Source organism: Pteropus alecto, unplaced genomic scaffold, assembly GCF_000325575.1.
Source record: "Pteropus alecto unplaced genomic scaffold, ASM32557v1 scaffold3, whole genome shotgun sequence".
Lineage (NCBI taxonomy): Eukaryota > Metazoa > Chordata > Mammalia > Chiroptera > Pteropodidae > Pteropus > Pteropus alecto.
This window is the reverse complement of record NW_006442484.1, coordinates 25101529-25124927: the sequence shown is the minus strand read 5'-3', so window position 1 is coordinate 25124927 and position 23399 is coordinate 25101529. Positions and strand designations below refer to the sequence as shown.

The 23399-nt window shown below is 31.1% G+C and overlaps 1 protein-coding gene across 1 annotated transcript in view; it reads right to left on the bottom strand.

Annotated features, from left to right (window-relative positions):
• The window catches only part of MBD5 (methyl-CpG binding domain protein 5), a 117045-nt gene extending 94186 nt beyond the window's left edge, over nucleotides 1-22859 (bottom strand). The window contains exon 1 of the mRNA XM_025039251.1: nucleotides 22736-22859. The gene's annotated coding sequence lies outside the window, so the exon portion shown is untranslated. The remainder of the gene's footprint in view (nucleotides 1-22735) is intronic.
• Between the last annotated feature and the right edge of the window lie 540 nt (nucleotides 22860-23399).

Sequence of the window (23399 nt, the reverse complement as noted above, 5' to 3'; positions counted from 1 at the left end):
TGACTGCAACAGCTTCCCAGTGGGTTTAGGCTTATAGGCTCCACCCAAGGAAGTTAGCAGCTTCTGACCTCTGGATATTATTTCTTTTTCCTCTTTATTTTGCTCTGTTAGTTATCCTCACTGCTCTTCTGGTTCTTTCTAATAATCTATCTAACCAATTCCCTATATTAAACTGTCCCTCTTTAAAATAATTAGAATAGTTTGTTTCCCCAACTAGATACTAACACATTCATCTACTAAGGATTTCTTTTTCATTTCAACAATTATATTTTCCACTTTTGTAAGTTCAAATCTGCCAGACTATTTTAAAAAACATTTTAAATTTGCTTTATTATTATTTTTTTAATATCAGCCAGTTCAATATCTGTAGTTGCTGGGGGTCTAAATGTATAATTTGTCATTTCTACTAACTCTCATTCATGGTGGCTTATTTCCTTATATGTTTGCTGGACTTTGATTATGAACTCATATTTGGTTGACATAATCTGTAAACAAAACAAAAAAGAGAAAAAAAAAAACCCATCTCAGGGCCTTAAGTGAGAATTATTTCTTTCAGATTCTCCATCTTGCTGTTGGCCTATAGCTTTCTTTCTGGTTTAAGTACTATTATTTTCATTTGCAATTAAGACAATTCCACCTGCCTTATGTGTTTACTGCTCAATCCAGACCTTTTTTTTTATTCCCTGCTTGTTGAGATTTTACTTCTACATGTGGAAACTAGCAATGAAATAACATTAAGTTTTATGCAGAACTATTGTTTTATATTAAGACAGACCTTTATATTATATTGTTTTGTGTTAAAACAATATAAATATTGTTTTGTGTTAAAACAATATAAATATTGTTTTATATTAAGACAGTTTTATATTATACTGCTAGAAATGGATGTATTCAAAATAATTTTCTGCTATTCCACTCTTGTGCTATTTGAATATTTTCAAAAAAATAGAATTTTTATATGAAAATTCTAGTTTCTAAAAAAATTCTTTTAATACAGTAATGCAGACTTTACCAAGAATGTCTTACATCATTTTTTCCAATGAAATATTTTGTTTAATTTTAACAATACATAATAAAGTATGAATATCAATTTCTAATGCTTCATTAAATTATTATTATATGATACACTACAATATCTCCAAATTCTTTCCATTGAGTATAATAATAGGTAAAATTTAAATTTCATTAATATTAAAAACAGGAAGATAGAAGTCACAAAATATTTGTTACTCTCTAAACAGGTCAATGGATAGACAATAACTACATGTTTGTAATTACCTAATCAGACATTTGTAAATAAGTACTTTTCTTATGTATATTAGTAAAATAAACATAAGATATACAAAATTCTAAGTGAATTTTTATAAACTAATGGATGTGATGGAGATACATTAAGATAAAGCTAACCAAAATTAATAAGTAAAAAAACACATTGATTAGAATTTAGTGAGTCATTTCAAGACAGACTAAGATAAATATTTGTCTCTTATTTTTAATAATAAAAAATCCTTAAGTATTTCTGGTAAGGAAAAAAGTTCTTTCTAACACAGCTGATGAGCTATTTATGACATGGTATAAAAACTAAACTATCCTTATAAAAAGTTGAATTATTTATTCTACCTAAAAGCCATATGAAAAGAAATTTAATCATGCTCTCTTACTTTCTTTTACTGTTTAAAAGAAATGCTTAAAATAAGGAAATTAGATGCTACTCTTCAATCTTGGAAAGGCATGCTCCTACACTCTTAAAACAGGTTAGCAATTTTGGAAGTTAATTTAAAAAAGTAGCAATATGATTCAGGTCAACTTTGAAGTTTATCAGGAAACCAAAAAGTTATTAAACTGATTTTTTACTATTTTATCTTTGCTTAGAATAGTTAAGGATTAATATAAAACCATTTCACTCACATAAACTATCACTTCTTAAGGAGTGAATATATACATAAATTAATGAATACTGCAGACAGCATTTTAAAAAAGGCAATTTATATGGCTTATCTATATAGTTCCTTACAAATGCTCTGCATTACAAAAGAAAATACAGCAAAGTTTTTGAAAGAGGTTTTCCAGGCTCAATTCTAAATCTTAACTACAATATAATAACTAATTTCTGCATTGTGGGAATATTTTTCCAAGTAAATTTAATGTAACAATAAAATGGGTACTTTAATTTTATTTGTTCCCATGATAACTTTAAGAAATATGCATTCACTTGATTCAACAAATTTTTGAAGCACAAAGTTTAAAATCAAAGCCTCAACTAACTTTCCTTGTCCTCCCTTCCTTCCTATAGGTACCTAATGTCAAGACTAACCTTGAAGAAGGGAGAGGATGTAGAATATTTATACAGTATAAAAGGGGCAGAAGACAAAGCAAAAGGGAAATACTGGAGAAAGCAAGTGAATTCCTGGAGGCACAGAGGAGAGACAAATTTTCAACCTCCATTTCAGATTTATATATTTTCTTACATTTTGAAGAAAAGAATTTAAGGGAAGCAGTCAGAGATATATAATTACAACATCAATGGTAAGATTGGAAGACTCACAGAGAAAGCAGTCAAAGGAGGCATTTATTTATTTGCATAAGCTGTCCACTATGCAAAGACATCAAAGTTGCATCTTAGTTGCTCTCAACAGGCAATGATTTTTGATTTCAGGATAATCTATCAATGTCTGAAGACAATTTTGATTATCATTTTGGGCGTGTGTGTGTATGTGTGTGTGTATGCATGTGTTACTGGGATCTAGGGTAGAGATGCTGCTCAGCCTCCTATAACACACAAGATAACTCCCTTCAAAAAGAACTGTTCATTCTAAAATGTCAATAGGGCTGAGGGTGAGAAACCATGGCTTATAAATGCACATGTGTGCCCCTCTTTCAGTTTAAGTAAGAATGATGGTTAAAGGAACTAACATTTGGCAGAAGTGATTCATTGAGAAAATTATTTGGGTGCTTACTGAAGGCAAAAATTGGATAAATTTCCCAGAGAAAGACAATGTATCTGACACCTCATTAAAAATTTTAAATGATGAAATGAAGATTTAAGATGAAAGTTAATCTAGTTCACTTACCAGTGGGCATTGGTCATCAGTGGCTGCCACAAAGTTTTGAATACTTTCCTTGTATTTTGTTAATTTTCGATAATATGATATCAATCTTCTTAGGCAGAAATCAGAAAACTAGCATTCCCAGATTGTCTTACAGTGAGGTAAGTAACTTAGTTCCCAGCAATCAAATTCAGAGAGTGTGATTTGAAATTGGAAGTAAGCAACCTGTGGGTGCAACTCCTCTTAGAAAACTTGATGTGTTTGTTGGTGGAGATATTAGGTTCTTTGGGGATGGCAGTGCTTCAGACTGATGTAACATAAGTGCTGGGTACCAGTGGAAGTAGTGTTTCTGCTAGAGGATCTCATGGAATATGCTTGTACAATGTTATTGACTGGATAACTTCAAAGCTGGCTCTCTGGTCCTGCTGGAGTCTGTTAGCTACTTAATTACTACCTTTTAACATGTCTTTTTTATTGTTAAACCGACTAGAGAGAATTATATTATTTGTAATAAAGCATGAAGACTCACAGAAAAATATGATTTAAAACTATTTCTTCCCTAAACTTTTTTGTTACTAATAAAGTTAATAAAGATTCATCAAGAGGCCTAAGGCACGCTGTTAAACCACAGTGTTTTGGATCTGATGCTTAGAGTATTTTCGTTAATAATATGTATTATACTTTGGAAAGGACGGTAAAATAAGAAAAAAGTCCAAGGCTGTGGCATTCAGGATCAATATTTAACATAAAATTTGTTTGCGCACAGCAGGCATTAAATAATGTTAGCTAAGAGGTTAACCAGAATTCAAAATAAAATCACTATATTGTAATAATGATCAGGTATTTAAAATAGTATTGTTTTCTAATGTTAAGTAAAAAAAGCACACATAGGAGTAAAAAATGCTCCAAAATATAAGTATAGTTATATTGATATTTTATATATATACAGATGTATATTAAACATACACACACACACACATGCACACACACACTCTGTCCTTCTCATCTCAACCCTAGGGCATGGGAATAGGCTGGTCACCTTGTCTTTTCTACTATTGGAAAGTACTTAAATGGAAGGCCAGCAAGAGCTAGACCTTCTTTTTCTTCTCTTTATTATTGCTTTAAATATTAGGTTATACTTAGAAATTGTTCAATAAGGACTTGTTAACTAAATGTAATTTAGTTAATAAGAAAACTGAACACCTTAGTAAGACTGCTAAGAACAAATACAGAACCTGGTCTCATATTGCTTAATATTGCTCAAGGGTCTTTTACATTGTAAAAGATACTATGACAACTGAGGATTGTTAAACACCTACATATACATTCAGAATTGTTCCAAACTCTATTTGACTTTGTAATTAAAAAATACTTGGGCATGTGCATGTTCATTGTGTGTACACACACACGCACACTTATTTAGCCTGGAGCAAGTAAATAGGACTGTGAGCAATGTACTTACTAAGCTTTGCAACAATCCTTGGTGTGGCAAATTGGCACCTAGTTACCACTGTAACAGTAATGTAAGCAAGCAAGCCTAGATTCAACACTTAAAAGGAAAGTACTGAAAAAGCAGAGCGTGGAGGAAAGCCACAAAGTCAATTATAGTATTATAAATAATTCTAATTAGTAAATGCTTTAAAAAACTGATTGTAGTCAACTAATGACTATTGAAAGTATTTTATTTGGCTTGTATTTTTATTGAGGCTATTACAATAAATATAACTGGTTTCAATCTCCAAAAAAAGGTGACTTGCATGTAGATAGAAGCATGTCCATTTTAAAGTTTAAGTCATCATCAATATTTATGTCATATTATTACCATTAATTTGAAATTTTCAATTATCTTAAGGGTTCTATTATACTCTGGTCCAGAAAGCCTTATGGTTTATCAATTATTAGAAAGATAATGGATGTAATGTATGATAAGTAAAAGCAAAGATGGTATTTGTAAAACTTCTCCTTTCAAAAACAAATACAGAACCCATTTGTATTTTTCACCATAGCAGATACAAATCAATAAAGATCATTACTGTGTTAGGTTATTATCTACGTTATTCAATATGTACTTCTCACTTTAATAAATGTTATCACTTAACAAGAGCTATTATACACCAAATTGACTGAAGTCTACCAAAATCATAAATGGAAATAAAAAATAAATAAAATCTTATCAAAGATATTCTTTCCCTCTGCCTCTTGAAAACTTTGAATAGCTAAACCTGTTTGAACAATTAGACCTGCTTGCTTTCTTATGGTATTATAGAGCTAATTTCTAATTTTTCACTAGAGTTTGTTCTTACCAAAATTAAAAATTAATTTTGTAGCTATATCAACATGTAATTCTTTTAAAAATTAGCTATGAACTATATACAACTAAACTATGTGTTTATTCTAGTATGCAACTAAAAGATATGGGTCTTCCTTATACTATAGAGAGCTAATTAGAACTACTCAAAGGCTAAATTACTTTTCCTTGGTTACCTTGCTAGTAGAGTTGGTGAAAATCATTGGCAGAACTATAGAAAATAACAATGACTGCCCAACACTCAACCTCAAGTATAAGTGCCTTTCCATTAAGTCTTTTTGTATGATATTTAACTATTAAATTCCTAAAACTTTTTGAGTCTACTATATTTTCTTCCATTTTTTCATTTCACTTAAACTCATGTTCTCTTTGCTAATCTTTCCCATCGTCTTACCTTTTGTTTTAATTTCTGTATTCTCACTTTTTCCTGTATTTGGAAATCTCCCTCTCTGTTCAAGGCTTTTTCTCCAAATTCATTATTATTACATTTCAGAAATATTGCATCATAACACTTTCTTACCAGAGAAGGCTCACAGGGTAATCATGATTTACTGTCCTTCACATAACAAGGATGAAAGTAATGATCCAACAATTATTAGCAGGCCATGCATTTGAACTGGATGTCTAGTAGTAAAAGATGGATTTTCATTAATGGACCTATATTGTTTTCACTAGGTACCACTGCAAGTCAATAATATGAGGTATATTGCCTGAATTATATGTGTATCAGTTAACCATAAAGAGCCCAACAATCAGAAGAAATAAGGCAAATGTTTTCTTAAGAAAAAAATCCTCATTATCATTAAATATCTAATACAGATGAAAGAGTATATACGTTATGACATTTAACATATAGACATTTAATAAATAGGTAATGTTGATAAGACTAATGTTTATCTTCAAATAAGCTGATTTAGATAACAAAATTCACCTCCTGTTTTTCTAGATCCATCTTTGGTAATCAAAATCACTGACTTCCAAAACTACCCAGCAGGGTTGTAAAGTATTCCTGCTCAGACCTCCACAGCATATTGTGCTTACTTTGATCACATTTATAATATTGCATTATCATCATTCAGTTTTCTTGTCTTAAGCAACTTGAGAATGGGGACTAGATCTTCTCTGCAACTTTAATCCAACCATAGTACCTACATATGTGTACATAATTTATACTGAATGAATAAATGAATACAAGCCAAATGAATACAAGCCAAATGAATACAGCTTTTTCAACAGAGTTGTCAATTACTAACACTAGGGGTGAATTTAATATATTGATTTTTTAAATATAAAAGTCACTAGATATTTAAGAGAGTCATAATACTGGTATTATGGGGGAAATAACTAGAAAAAAATCATTTTCCTATTCCTGATTGAGCTATACCAGTTAGGAGATTAGAGAACCAAAAAGGCTTTCATAGGAAGTATAAGAAGATAATAAAACCATCTGAAGTAATATGGACCTCAACTTGAGATTCTGAGCCTTTTGTTCCCACTCTAAATTATGAACTTCTTACTAAAAGATCAGACAGTTTGGAGATGCTTTAGCAAAATTTTGAAAATCTTGAAGTTCTGGAATTAACCTAGTATTTATAGCCTAGTTTCCTAGAGTATTTTTTTCTCCATCTGCTGGCTGTTGATATGCTGTAACCTTATATTCAGATTACAGAGGCACAGCAAAAATGAGTTTCTTTTTTTTAAAATATGTTACAATAAAAATTTGGCTTCAAATTTTGGTGTGAGACAGCTATTCTCTCATTAAAAAATATGAATGAGAAAAAAAGTAGGTCAATATTGGTGCTGAATCTTCTCTGTAAATAAAAGCTTTAAGATTTAATTCTATAAAATAATTTTACATGACACAGGATCATTTATTTTCTCAGAGAAAGTATATGGTCATTGAAAGTGCAGAATATTATTGACATGTTTTATTTAATACATTTTGAATGTAGACTATAAAATCCTTGGTGAGATTAAAAATAAAAACTAAGAATCAAAAAAACTTATTTGCTGAAATGCTTATACATTTATCTTTCCTTAGAAAGCTATTATGTTTTCCATGAGGAAACAGTTTTTCATCTCTTAACATTTATGTTATGAATAACAATATTCCTTCTTACATAGAAGCATCAAAACAATTCTAAAATCCTTCTTCAAACATACTCATATATTCACACATACTCGGTCCCTCCTAGTTAACCCCTCCCACTTACACTTCTGCTTTTGGTTTAGACTCTTGGATTCAAAAATTATACCAGGTATTATCTGAATCTATGATAGTCTTTGTCTTCCCATTATTTATTAATAAACAGTAAATATCTTTAAAAAATTAAACTACAGTACCATTTAATCTTCTGGATTTTATTTTGACTTATCAACTCTTAATGTCAAACAACCAAAAAAAGTAATATTTGACTTCCGAACAGAAAACAAGTATTAATTTGCTTATAAAGACTACATAGGTTATGAGTACGAAGAATGTAGAATTTATACTTAGAGAAAGGTAAAGGAAGAAAAACACAGTTTTACTTCCTGTATGTACATAGGCATAATATATACAAATAACACACATAATGTAAATATACATATCATACCAGATTTTAAAAAATTGTGATGTACTCAAAATATTTAAAAATGCATATATTTTAATAAGTATCCCCTTAAAAAAATAAAACACTATGGTAATTTATGATACAAAGCAAGTATCAAAAACTAGGCAATTTCTTAGTACAAAGTCTTTTAAAAATATGTTTTTCAGTTTAATAAATAATCACCTCTATAGAGTGGTGACAATGATTTATTATAAAATATAGATGGCAGAAAAGGTTCCTGGACAAAACTTTTGTTATACTTGATCTAGCCAGGTAAAGTGAGGGGATGAAGAATAAGTAATGTGTGGCAGGTGGGGCAGAGACTGTGGAGAGAGTAAATGTAGTGGTTTTAGGTGTCTCTTGAAATAGCAGTCTACTGTACGTCCTCCAAGGGCATTTGCTTAAAATTTGTGTGGTGCATTTGCATAAAGAATTTAATATGGCTCACAAATACATTATAGTTTACCTTTTCTTGAGGGAAGGAGATTATTAATCATCATATTAATTTTGCTTCATAATTTTATCACTTTGGACAAAGAGAAAGTGTTTGGCCTTTTTTCTTATACAACTAGAAAATTTGACTTATAGTGAAATAGGCTTTAACTCTTAGTGAGCATACTCAAGTTTTAAAAAGTTATTACAATTTTTCATTTCAGTGTTAAGTTCAAACTTGGAGAAATGTTGCAAGAATAGGATGAGGTACTCTTCAGAAACTTCATCCAGATTCCTCAGTTGTTTACATTTTGCCTCATTTGCTTTATCATCTAAGTATTTAATTTGTTCTTTTCAGAGTAAGTTGGAGGGATGTGTCAATTTACTTCTAAAAATTTCAGTAAATATTTCCTTAGAACATGGACATTCTCTTACATAATGACTATATAATTTTTAAAATCCAGAAATTTAATATATCTAATGCATGGTCCATATTCAATTTTTAAATAATTGTCCCTATAATGTCCTCTGTAGCATTTTATACTTTTGTTTAATCCCTGGCCAGAATCCAATCCATTATCACATTAATTTATTTGTTAATGTCTCTTTAGTTTCCTCTAAAATGGAACCTTTATTCTCCTTTGCCTTCCTTGATTTTGACATTTTTGAAGAATGCAGGCCAGTTATTTTGCTAAATGTTCATCATTTTAAGTTTGTCTGATGTTTCTTCATGATTAGCCTTAAGTTACGCATTTTGGTGAGAATACTACAGAGGCAATGCTGTGTCCTTTTTAAGTTCATTGTACCAGAAGGCACATGAAATGTGGGTTTAATCCAATATTGGTGGTGTTCACTTTGATCACTTTGTTAATATGATGTTCATCAGTTTCTCCACCGTTAAATTATTGGGTTTTCTTTAGAATTGCTAAGTAATTTGTGGGGAAATATTTTGAAACTATTAAATTTTTCTCACTAATTTCAGCTTCCATTCATGATTTTCTAACCCCATTATCCCTTCTATTAGTTGGCATTCTAATTTAAGGAAGAGCTTTCTCTTCTCTCTTATTTATTTATTTATTCTTTTATATTGGTATCGACAGAAGGATTTTATTTTAATTAGTGTTATAATTCAGTCATATCATTATTTATTTTGATGCTCAAATTGTCCCAGATTTGGCCAGTGAGGATCTTTTCAAGCTGACTTCTATCTCAAATATTTTTTGCAAATAAATTTTTCTTTAAAAAAAGCCCAATTATTACACATTTCACTCTACCTCCAAATAAATAAAATATTCTTCTATTATTTTTGTGGTTTTTTTATAGCAGAAAGTTATTATAATGTCAAATTAAAAAATGTTCTAACAGAATAAGCTATAACATATGACACTGATGATTAATAAATTAAATGATGAAAAACAACGCTGTTCTATTTCAGAAAAATTATTTCTTCTTTAGTTATTATTTCCTTAGAGTTGTAAGATACACATTTTTTTCAAGTAAAAAATGACATGTGCATAGTTTTAGAATATTTTATCTAAAAACCATAAAGACTAACACTATATAACATCTTAAAAAAATCTTTAATAGTCTATTCTGCATACTCTAAGATCATGCATATATTATTTTTAATTAATTAGAAAGATCTAATTAAATGTGGAGTTATGATGCTGTAACCTAAGATATTTTTTCAAATAACATTGGTCCCTCACAAGCAAACAACTGGAATTTTTGCTTATAAATGTACAGTTCTCTTTTTTTCTTGTAATGAGAAAAATATAAATAGACAATTTAAAATCACTGAATATAACATTTCAGAATTATAAGGAAGTTTGGAATATATTCAGTCCTGTATTTTCCAAACTATGTTCTGAGGATTATTTAATATATGTAGTTTAGATATAGGGCAAGACAGAAACCTTTAACACTATATCCATCTTTTGGAAACTCAAAATGCATATTAATATTGGGTATAGAAACTGAACTTTGTTCAATCTAAAATTTCCTAATTTTGAGCACAAGACTTAGAATTTTTTTTTGAAGTTCATTCTTAATATCTAGCTGGGAAATGGCAATCTCATTTTTCAGAAGAGAACTGTCTTCTGTTATGCCTCATAGATAGTTGACAGCAAATCCAAAACAGAAAATGCAAAACTCCTGACTACTGGTAGTTGTGTGTGTCTCATGGCAATGCATTTCTTCCTATATTAACACAAGATCACCTTAGAACTTTTGCAGCTGGAGTCCTCTTTACCAAGAATAGCAAGAGTAGAAAATAGTAATTGTGTAACATGCTTTGATGTTCTAATTAATGTCTAGTGATTGCTGTCCAAATTACAAGATCAGTGGTTCTGTACTGTGGAATTTAGCTTCTATAATTTAACATACTATATGACCTTTAAAAATAAGTAGTTATGGTAATTTCCTATTTGTCTGACCAAATAAATAATGTGAGTCCTTCTTGTATTATAGACTAGATCCTGTGCAAAGTTGCAACAGCTATACTAGTAAATATCGGACAAATTCATTCATTCATTCAGCCTATAACTGACCTTTAAAAAATGGATTTGTAACAGCTCTCTCTATAGAAACGGTAATGAAACGGGACAGTTAGTCTCTCAAACTAGTGTCTTGGATAGGATTTGATGTGATGAAAAATAGTGTTTGAGGTTAAACAAGTTAGGGAAATGTTGGGTTTAAAGATTTTTCTCCAGGACTATTTAGAAGTTTTTGCATGATAGTGGCATTGCAAATTTTCAAGACAGAAAAAATATGAAAAATGTGTGTGTGTGTGTGTGTATTTTAATTCCCTAGATTTATTTTGTAGCTGATATTTTCTTCTCAACTCCATGAAACAGCTTTTTGAAGATTGTTTTATGAAACACCAGTTTGGGAAATACCGATTTTATGAAAAGGAAGAACATCATCCAGGAACTGGAGACGAATCAAAACTAGGTTTACTGTTCAATCATAGTTGTATTTCCAGTCTTGATAAGTCTATACCCATTCCCCCAAAAAGGTATTAACATACTCTGCCCTACACTTTTTGTTTTAGAGCCCTGGTTCTGAGCCACTCTTTTGTATTTGTTCATTGCATCTCATTCTGCTTAGCTTCTGTCTCACCTAGCTGAAGTCCTTACTTATTTCTGTCTCTCCTTGCACTTTAGATTTGATTCTAGGCACTGGCTTTCTAGCATATGGCCTTAGACTTCTCAATATGGATTCTGGCCATCTGCTCTAGTACTTCATAGTTCTCCCTGGCTATATAAAGAAACCTATAAATTAGCTGGCAAGCTAATCTTTCTATCATCAACAGGACAAACAAAAATACAGAGTTAATCTTTAGCACATCTGTGCTTTAATTTTCTCAGCTAAGAATTGTGATATCATCTATTGTTTCTTTTATTCTAAAATAATTTTACGATGAGTAAAGAGAATACAAATCAGATTCTTTCAGTACATATATGATGCTCTATTTGAAAGTCAGTTACCTGTGCAGATGCTTTAATTCATTCAGTGCTTTTCTTTCAGGGTTTTATTTTTTACACAGAAGTATTAAAGGGTGAAACAGCTTTCCACACAGGCAGAATATGGCTTCCTGAATATAAAGTGTGACTTTTTTGGAAGAGATGCTCTATAACCAATCTGATTGATGAGAAAATTAATTTCTCCCAGTGAACATAATTTTATAATGCAGATTCTAGAAACTATTTAATTTTTAATAGTTTAACAGAGTTCATTCCAAATTAGGAAATGGCAATGGACTAATTGCACATTATTGTAGTTAGATTTCAAAATTAGTAGATTACGATAATTCTAAACAAAAGGTAAATAATGGAGGAAAAATCTATAAGTCTTATCTAGTATGATTTAAAATTTAAAAGTGAAAAAGATTATGTGTGCATTTTAAACTGAATTATAAAAGCATTATATTTTATATTTGAATATTTTTAAAACAATATTTTAATGCTAACTTAAAAATAATTGGGTAGGCTTTCAGAGACATTTTAAAATACCAGCAATATTAAACAGTGTGCACCCTGTAATTGTAGCATCTGGAACCAGAATGTTTCTGAGGTTTCACAGTAAATATCAGCAATGTAGCACACTCTACCTTGATTTTCAATATCTAGGTCACATGGACCACTTTGAATACTGTGAATAGGGAAAAAAAGCAAGGAGGGAGATTTTTATAGAGCCACCAAGAAATCATAACAGCATTCAAATTATGAGAAAAAAAATCAGTATAACATGGGTTTTAAAATAACAATTTCTACATAAAATAGAAGATAGTGTCCTAAAAATGAACTTCTCATCTATTATATAAATTGAATAAAACCTTGGAGGAGCATTATTTACTTAATAAAATGTCTTTTGTTTTTACTACTCCCTCAGACGTGTTCGTATGTGTGTTTGCACACTGTATGTGTGTGTGTGTGTGTGCATGTGCACTCTGAACAGTCAGGATCAGATAAGAACATACTGAAAATAAATACATTGTTAATCAAAAGCATATGCAATTTAGAAAAAAATCTTTGTGTAGTTAGCAGTAATCGGAAACGATAGCTTCCACTTACAATAAAGGCAAATAGGTATGATAATGATATCTGAAATTACGATCTTTTTATTTATATAAAAGAGACATAGAGGGTTGATAATATATTTTAATTACAAAAAATGCACAGTGGTTTTACAGTTTCTTATAGCAATAATCATACAGTTGCAGATGTTTGGAGCCTGGTATCATTTTTACTGTATTTTTTTACAGTAATTTTTTATCATTTTCTTTGAAATCTACTGAATTTATTAGGTTATAGATTTAAAATTTCTATTTGTCCCATCCCCAAATTATTATGTGAAGTACAGGAAGGAAATATGTTTCTTAGCAAAAAAGAGAAGCCCTAATAATCCATAATAAAATTCTGCTACTGCTTATAATTTTTATATATGTATAGTTATTTTTAAGGGAGATAGAAATGCAAGCAACTTGTCTAAGTGTATTTTTCTAAATCTATTCAATAATATTAAAGGGAAATCACATATATGTCAGCATAACAATTAAGATGGGAAAACACTGAAAAATACATTTAAATGACCAGAGTTTATAGAGACAGAATTTTGATATGCTATTCCTATTATCAAGACTTGGCTATAATCAACGTATATTTCTTTAACGGCATGAAAACATAAATATATTTTAATCAAGTACACAAAGGAGCTGCTTCAGACTGCAAGAATACAGGAAAAGTGCTTTTTACACGTAACATTCCATTAGTTGGCAGCAGTTCCCTTGAAAGCACCAAAATTTTCACACAGATACAGGTTAGGAGATTTGGATTAGAGAATTGTTATTGCTATGAGGATATTTTAAAGGTGTTTTAAAAAGGGGTCTATAATATGAAGAAAAGGGAAAAATTAATATACATATTTTTATATAAAATAACCTAATCTCTACCTGCAGTGGTAGAGTAGATGGAGATTAGGTTATTTCCAAAGAAAGTCACTTCTGTTTTGGCCTGGGGAGTAATATATTATACAAATATAATTTATTAATATATATTTATGTAATATAATAACTATATCTTGCTTTAGTAGGAGAATGTATTTAACTAATTTCTAGATAACTGTACTTCATTAAATACTGATCCATTTATACCTAAGCATATACTATCATTTTAAAAAATTGTTTTATTACCTATATCTTATGCTAAATTATAAGCATCATATAATTACATCCAGGAGAACATAGTATGTTAGTTTATGCTGCTATAATTCAAACTCTAGCTAGAGTGATCTTTGTTAAATGCCATTTGATCTGGTCATTTTTCTGCTTACAAGTTTCCAATGACTTCTAGTTAAAGATGGTAGGCACATCATACATGTTTTTATTTCTTCTAAGACCTATTAAAATGATAGTACAGAAATAAAAAAATAAATAACACCACAACAAATGGGGGACAGGCCATCAACAGATAAGAGATTTCAAAAAATTAAAGTGAGCTGGAAAATAGAAAAAACTGCTGCAGCGGGGCACAGGAAATCAGCCTCCAGCCAACATAGAGTGGTAAAAGCTAAGATGGGACCCATTGATCTGCAGAACCACAGAGAGGTTCAGAGGTCACAGAGGCCTAGTAAAAGAGCAGCAGTGAGACAGGAGATGGGGCTGAAAACGGGGAGATTAATTGAATGTTTATATAAGGAACAGTTGGTAACCACATCTACTGAAGCAAGGCATTCCTACAGAAACAATCAAAGGCTTCCTCTTAGAGGAAATCAATGTTAAAGCAAAGAGTAGCTTTGGTGTCTGACACTGAGGGGACTCTTCACTGTAATGGCTAATCCCCTGGCCTAATCACCCTAAACACCTGAAATCAGGAAAAACTGCCTTTGTATGTAAAGTTCCCAATCAGCTGTTTATTGTCTCACTGTTAAATATGAACCACTAACCAAGGACTGCCAGATATTTAAAGAAAGCTGAGAGAGAGAGAGAGAGAGAGAGAGAGAGAGAGAGAGAAAGCGAGAGAGAGAGAGAGAGAGAGAGAGAAATAAAAATAAACAGAAAAATAAAGCTAAATTGGAAGAAATGGGTAATTTAGGGAAAAAAGTGAACTTCTTAAAGAACTCTAACTAGTAGTAACCTCAAGGAAAGTGAGTAGACTTCACATCCACAAAATAATAATAAGGATGAGGATTACAATAGAAATGATAACAGCAAATGCATATAAGGCTTACTATATTCCAGATATCAGTCTTATTGTTTTATGTTTATCAGCTCATTCTCTGAACTCTGAGACAGATATACTATTATTATCTCATTTCGTATTAGGACAGAGACATAAAATTTAAAATTGCTCGAGGTCACAAAGTTAGTAATGTGAGAGATGGGGATTCAAATTCAGTCTAGCTCCAGAATCTGTGCTCTTAATCGATTATTAACCTTTTCGGTTTAAAACGAACAAACAAACAAAACAAAATACCCAAAGAATATAAAAGACTCTTGGAAAATAAAAACATAATTTTATATGTCATCCCTCCTATGAATATTTCTTTTCTGGATTTGTTTTTGGAATTGCGAGCATGGCCTGAAAATAGATTTAAAAAGAAAAGGGAAGTATCAATGAAAAGATGAGACATTAGCCATTCAGCTCATGTGATCCTTCACAGAACAACGGAAGTTACAGAAATAAAGAAGAAAGAAAAAAGGGAAGAAATTATTAAAGAAATAATACAAGATAATTTTCTAGAGATGAAACTCCTCAGATGAAGGTGCTCACTGAATACAACGTGAATAGACACGTAATTAGGAATTGAAAAAAATGCCAGGAGAAACAGGAGCGGATCTCAAACTAACTCAGGCTGGTGTTAATGCATTTCAGAAGTCAGTGGAACATCACCTTCCAAACTGAAAGAGAAAACAATTTGTATCCTAGACTCTCAGACAAAATAGAATTCAGGTGACACACAGTTTGATCAGCAGCAATTGCTTCTCCTCAGCATATTCTTCAAGGGCAGTGCCTTTTCTACAATTTTAACACAAATGATTGTTAAGACTACTATAAAAGCCAGGTAGCAGAAGTGGTACCAAATGTAAGTTTTTAGACAGTGTCTAATGTAGAGCAGATAGTCAAAATGTGGCACATTTTAATGCATTTCCCCCCACACCAGTACTGATGTGCACCCCTGCTCCTCCTCTCCCCTTTCTCCCAGTCAGGCCTTGACTGCAGGCTTGTACCTTGTGATGTTAGATCATGAATATACCTCTAGTGAGAATAAAATAAAGAACATTCCAAACAGGTGAAAACTCAAAAAATTTATCATCTATTTATTTTTTCTTAGGAATTTGCTAAGTATATGCTTCACTAAAGGAGGATGAATAAGAAAAAAGAGAAAAATGGGGGTTGCCCTAGTGCTAACCAGAAGAGCAGGGAAGAGAAGCTCCAGGACGACAGCTGTGCAGCCAGAGAATGTGAAGCTCTAGTAGAGCAGTTCCCAGGCAGAAGAACAGAAAAAGAAAGATGCAAAAGAATGTTTCATATAAGGGAGAGCTAGGAAGAACTGGAAGTATGACAAAGGAAAATAACGCAAGGAAAACAAAGGCAATTTGAAATTTTAAGAAAACTAAAAAAATTGCATAAGGACACAGAACCAAAGAAAACTACTTGAGACTATAATTAGTAATGAATTCAAATGATTCTGTGCCTGGCACTGTTTTTGGTATGAAAATATAATAGTGAGGGAGAAAAATAATAAACAGAAATCAAACAAATTACTTAAAATAGTAATCCTTGTCCTCTTGAAGCTATTGTCAAGAATGAGGACAGTGACAATGATTTCAAAAATTAAATGAAATAAAATTAACAGTAAGTGCTACAGAGAAATATATAACAAGAAAAGTAGAGCAAGAATGCCAGGTAGGACAGTTGTTATTTCCAATAAGATGGCCAGGGACAGCCCTACTGAGAAGCTAGCTGTCACTTGGGTCAACAACTTAAGGAAGGGAAAGACCAAGCAATGTGGTCACCTGGGTGAATGGATGTTTCAGGTAGAGGAAACAGCACATGCAAAGGCCCTTTTCACAAAATAATATAAATACTTAATTGTGATTATAAAATAGCTATAAGTGGCATCAATTTTAGAAACACAAAAATGAAAGAACTGAAGACAGAACTGCAAAGGTGGGTTTCCTAATATCTTCATTTGACTGAGGGGACAATCCCAGCGCAACATCTATAGTTAATGGAACAAAAAGTAAAGGTATTAGTTTATTATCCACAGTTACAACAGAGAAACTGAAGATAAAGATAAAACTAAAGGAACAATGATAGAGAAAAGGTGCAGGGAAGGTTGGGTGAGTGAGTGTACAGTGCGCGCACGCACGTGCGTGTGGGTGAATATATGATGCTTAAAAGTGATAAAAAATTTGATGTGGAAGCAAATTACTTTTACCTGGATAAATAAAGATAAATATCAGAGGGAAAAGTGGAAAGAGAAGTGAGGCTTAAGTGGGAAAAGCTGAACCAAAGAACTATTGATTTTAACCATGCGTATTATTAATTTGATGTCAACATACACATCTACACACACTCACACACACCTTCTGGAGATTTTTCATTCATTGCTCTTAGAATAAATGTTTAAAATCCTGGAACAAAGCCTACAGGACCCTGTCTGCTTCACCAGTCTCATCTCATGCTCCCCTCTCCTGCACTCTCCACTTTAGCCACACTGGCCTTTCAATTTCCTGAGCAAGTCCCTAGAAGCTTCTGTCTATGTTATTCCTTCCATCCAAAATGTTTCTGGCCCAGTGCTGACCTATCCATTAGGCACAGCAGTCACAAGTGCCTAGGGCTCACAATATTTTTAGGGATCCATGAAATATTTTAATTTCTTTTAAAATAATAATTAAAAAAAAACTTTTAGGTCCACAAAATGTTTTAATGTATAATATCAACATTCGTCCTCATACCAGCATAACTGCAAAATATAATTTTTAATATATTTTCTGGAGGAAGGGGCCCATGAAGGCAAAAATCACATGGCTACTGCCTATCCTACTTCCTAATTCCACCTGACCTTGTGGAATCCCTTCTTCAGGGGTCCTTTGCCTGATTCTCTCAGACTATATGAGGCCCCTATATAGGTTCTTCTACAACTCTGTAATATGAAAATGAAATATGGAAGTGCAATTTTGTGTTTAATGAAATCAAGAACCACATCTACCTCATTTACCACTATATCCCCAGCCCAAAGACTTGTATGCATGGATGTGAAACCCTGAAAGACTGAGAATTTCCTACTGTGGCTCTCTCAAGTCCTTGTTTGGTTTTCTGATGCTGGATTTGCTACTTACTACTTAATCTCTTATTGGATTAATTTTTCTCATTTTAAAAATGGGGATAATAATGGAGGTATGAGTTAGAATATGAGTTAGAATGGCCCATAATAAACCCTATTATGTTATTCTTTTTCATGTTATTAGATGATTATTATTTATTTAACTATCATCATCATTATTATTCTATACATTGGATGATGTAAGTAAATGTTTTGGTTTGTTAATGCTCTCTCTTTTTTTATCTAGTGTTTAAATGTGTTTTAAAAATGGGGTCATTTTAACAACTTAAGTCACAAAGTTTTTAGAGAAGAGTTACGGAGAGCAAATAGCCTTAAAGACAGAAGGAAACTCATGTTTTAGTAGCTGAAAATATATAATTATCCATGAATTCAAGACTTCAGGACTTTTGAAATATCTACACTAATCAGTTCATAATTTCACATAAGATCAGGCCAGAAGAATATTTTTCAGTAAAGAATAGTATATCAGAATTCTCTCAAACATAAATTTCCATGAAAATCTAATAAAAATGAGGTGGCGTTTATTATCTTTTTATTTTATTTTTTTAATTCTTATTTATTTTCCCGAAATAGATGCTCCACACAACTACACACAATTTTCAATAGTGAAATTATTTTCTTGAAGTTACACTTTTTTATACATAATTTACTTTCTTCAGGTAAATAAAAATACATACCCCAAAGGAGTAAAAATAGAACATAGTAATATTACATGAAAAACCTATCACAGGTTTTTGTTTTGGTAAACATTTATGTTACCATTTAAGCTTCAGACTCCTGAGATGACCCTTGGGATAAAGTGACAGAGTAGGGTTTGGCTTCCCCTAGTATTTCAAACAATACTCCACAATCCAAGAATTATTTTTTGAGGATAAATAGGGGCTAGGAGCACCAATATCTCCAGGCTTTGCCTGAAGTCTATAATCTCACCTAATCAATATTTACAATTCCTCATAAAAGCCTCAAGCTAAAATTGTGATTACTATTTAGAACTAAACTTGCAAATTCATTTTTGAAAATCCTTTCTTCTTTCATGATTTCATTTTTTGGTCTAATTCATGTGTACCTTTAGATATCAACTGCAGCAAGCATGAAAATCTAGAGCCACAGTCAATTTATTTAGAGTGTTGTTTTCTTTATTAATTTATTAAAAAAGATATTTTAATAATAAAAATGCTTAAGGACTACATTGCATAATACATGAAACTGGATATATAAAGTCATTAAAGAGGATATGAAAACAGTGATAATGGAAAAGAGATTGGTAAATTTAGAATTCTGTAATACAGTTCTCGTACGCCATCTTCTAATTGAAAAACCAAAATAATTTTTATAAGTGCAAAAGAACTGAGGGATGCAATAGTCCCTGAAAATCAAGTAATAAGTTAGAGTCATGCCGCAAATTTCTTTAGTTGGACCTTTCACTTTTTAACTTAGGATGTAAAAACCATTATTTTTCACCATCTATCTTGCCAAAACTTTCCACTCTTGCTTTATTTCTAGGATTGATCATTGTAATCCTTTCTCCGTTCTCATAACTCTGTCTGCTTGAGTTGATAGTGAAATACAATTCTTTACTGATTTTAGCACATGATTCTCCTCTAAGAACAGCAATTAAGAGTGAGGGCTATCTCTGGATTAGAGTCAGATTTCTTACCTTTATAAAGGGAAAAATAATAGTTCTTATTCAAAGTATGTTGTGAAGATTAAATGAGACAAATGATTTGAAATATTTTATAGATTGGCACTCAATAATTGTTATTGTTAATAATAATAACTTTTTGGAACCTTTTATTTACTTCTTAAATGTCTTCTGAGAAAACTGGAAAGAAAACATTTCTTTAAGTTTGGACAAGCTTGAGTTAAATTCTGTACTGTTTTGTTCTCTCATTCATAAAATGATATGATCTGACAAAATTAACCCAAAGGTCTCTCTTAACTATTAAAGCTTAAATGATTTTACTTAGCTATAACTAAGGTTCAGACTTATTTTCCTTTTCTGCTTTTAATATGCAGACATTGCACTATTTCTAGTTGAGATTAACTGCTTTTGTATTCTTCTTTGAATAAAAACCCCACTGACAATATTCTGCACTCTTTCTAGCATTAGTAATCATGGGATATTTTCCTAATTTCCTATGAACTATTAGATTCACCATCAAACTCCACATAAGACCTTAAGGAAGTCTTCTCTTCTTAAAAACTAATCACATATTAATTACCATAACAGGTAAAATTTTGTATTCTATCTAATCCAAGAATTAAAAAAAAAAAACCCTTTTCCGTTTCTGGAGAGGCATATGTAAAGTTATACTCAAAAGACTTGAGAAAGTCCCTATTAACATAGCAACAGCATATATAATTTAGGGTAGCACCTTCTGAGGACAGAGAAAGGAAATTCATATCATAGTGAAAAAAGAGGTATAGTTTCTAATAAGGCAAAACTAGTAAAAATGGAAACAGGCTTTTTAAAATTAAGATATAACTTTAGTAACAAAAATTATAGGTCATAAAGATGTGTATATTTAAGACGGAAGAAATAAGCAACACTTTTTTTTTTGGTTAAGTATTTAGTATAATTAAATTATCATAGAGGCTATTTTAAAATCCTAAATTACATCACACTAATCTTAATTAAGGCTGAGTTTGGTATAACATGATAAGTATGTTGTGGTGGAAGCCAATGATTTCAGCAAGACAAATGATAGCAGATGTAAAATACAGATTAGGTAAAATTACTTTTAGAGTCACTCTCATATTGAAATATTAAAAAATAAAGTCATTTAATGTCTAAATTTGCTTCAAAATAAAGGAGATTTAAATGAAACAAGATTGGTCACAAGTTCTTAATTATTGAGATCAGATTAAGGTATGGGGGTTCATTATACTATTCTGTCAAACCTTCTATGTTTGAAACTGTCCACGATAAACAGTTTAAAAAAAGCCAATGTACATACAAACATCAAAACCAGAATCCATAAAGATGACAAATAAATTTAACTTTATAAAATGCTAACCATACATGGCAAAAATAAAACACATAAAACAAAAACAAAACATAAGAAAAGAAAAAATGAGAATATATAACACATGTGATTTACAGTGTTAATATTCTTAATATGATTCTTAATTCTTATCAATCAAGAAAAAATATCAAGAGCCCAAGAAAAATTTGGAGTGTGGCATAAACTAGATGCTCATTAAAGAAATGAAAGGACAAATAAAAATATAAAAATGTATTTATCTCACTAGTAATCAAATAAATGAAATTAAAATGCCATATACTTTTCTCATTTCAGATTTACTTAAAAATGAAAACAGTTAATATCAAATGACAGAACTATAGAGAATGTGGCATTCTCATCCACCACTGGTGAAAATGCAAATTGGTACAGGCTTTCAAAATATTTACCCTTTGATCCACCAATTCCATTATTAGGAATATACCATAAGCTAGTATTTTCCAAAGTGTTAAGTGGAATATTGTCAAATGTTATTTTGTGTGTGTGCATGTGCAAGTATAAATTTAATTTTAAATGTAAATTTATATAATGACATTAAAATTTTTTCCTTTTTAAAAAATTTTCCTTTGCTTTTTTAAAAATAGACTTTATTTTTTAGAGAAGTTTTAGGCTAACAGCAAAATCGAATGAAAAGTACAGAGGTTTCCCATGTCCCCTTCCCTATACATGCACAACTTTTCCAACTATCAACATCCCAGACACATGTTATTTAAACAAAGGATTCTATAATCAAATGTCTGATTTCTAAACCTTAGTACACTTCTATACATTGGTATTATCCAAGGTGGCGGATCATAGACGGTGTTTCCTTATATTATAGGCCATAGGACCCTTTCATCAGAGAGCATGCTTAGGAACTAAGGTTCTACAATACTTTTGGAAATTAGACACAAATACAAAGATGCATGTACAAGGATGCTCACTGAAGTCATATTAACCACAGGGAAAATTTAGAAACGTCTCAAATACTCAAGAATTGGAAAGCGGCTACATAATTTGTTATACCCTTAAACTGGAATATTATACAACCGCTAATGATGGTAATGAGGATGACATTCACTGACATGAAAAATGCCGCAATTAACTTGCTAAGTAAAAGAAGCAGATTAGTCAAAGAGCATTTATATCCTATTATTTCTAGTCTTAATCGTAATTATATAAATATATATGTTATACATATATAGATAGACACATATTAATAAATTCAGAAAGACATATAATGAAATATAAAAAAGTTATCTCAAGGTGGTAGGATTACTATATTTTTCTGTATTGCCTTATCTCTTTTCCTTTTTTTATAATGAATATGTATTATTTTTATAATATAAAAATATTTCAGAAGCAACACGATTATGTGTCTTAATTGTCTGGTATTTTAATCTGCAGATGTCAGATGCTTTTCATATTTAATAAAAATTAAGTCCACAGACAAGAAAACTATAATTACATAAAGAATTCATGGAGAGAAAACACAATTCTTACCTTCTGGAAAGAAACTGATAAAAACATAACAAGTGCTGTGAGATCCAGCAGTGTAATGGAGGCAGTAAATCTCTAGATGCTCTATGCCTTTATGAGTCCCTATAAGGGAACACCTCTTCTCTCTGTAACAGAATAACATAGACACGTACATTTATTTAAAGGAGTGGCTGAATGGAAACCATATTTAAGTGCATATTGCAGCTATATAGGCTGCCTGTTTTCAAGAAGGGTCTTATAGGTAAATAGTTGGAAATATTACCACTTATTTGCTGTATGACCTTGGGAAAATTACCTATCTTCTCTGTGCCTCAGTTTCCTCATTTGTAAATGGGGATAATAATAGTATCCAACTAGAAGGGTTGTTATAAAGATTAATATTCATAAAATATTTATAACATTGCCAGGTACAATCATGTATGCTAAATACGTATTTTTTTAAAAATAAATACCTGGGTAGAGTTGGTTATATTACTAGAGACCCTTCACAGAGCATATTACTGTCAGTGACATTTTACCTTTGTTCATATCTCAACTAATTCTTACTTCAATGCTGTGAGGTAGATATTATTACCACATGACCCTCAGCTTTGAAAATCAGAAACTTGATTTTATCAGCAACCTGAACGGTTACAAACACCAGAAATTCAGTTTAAAAGGGAGATAT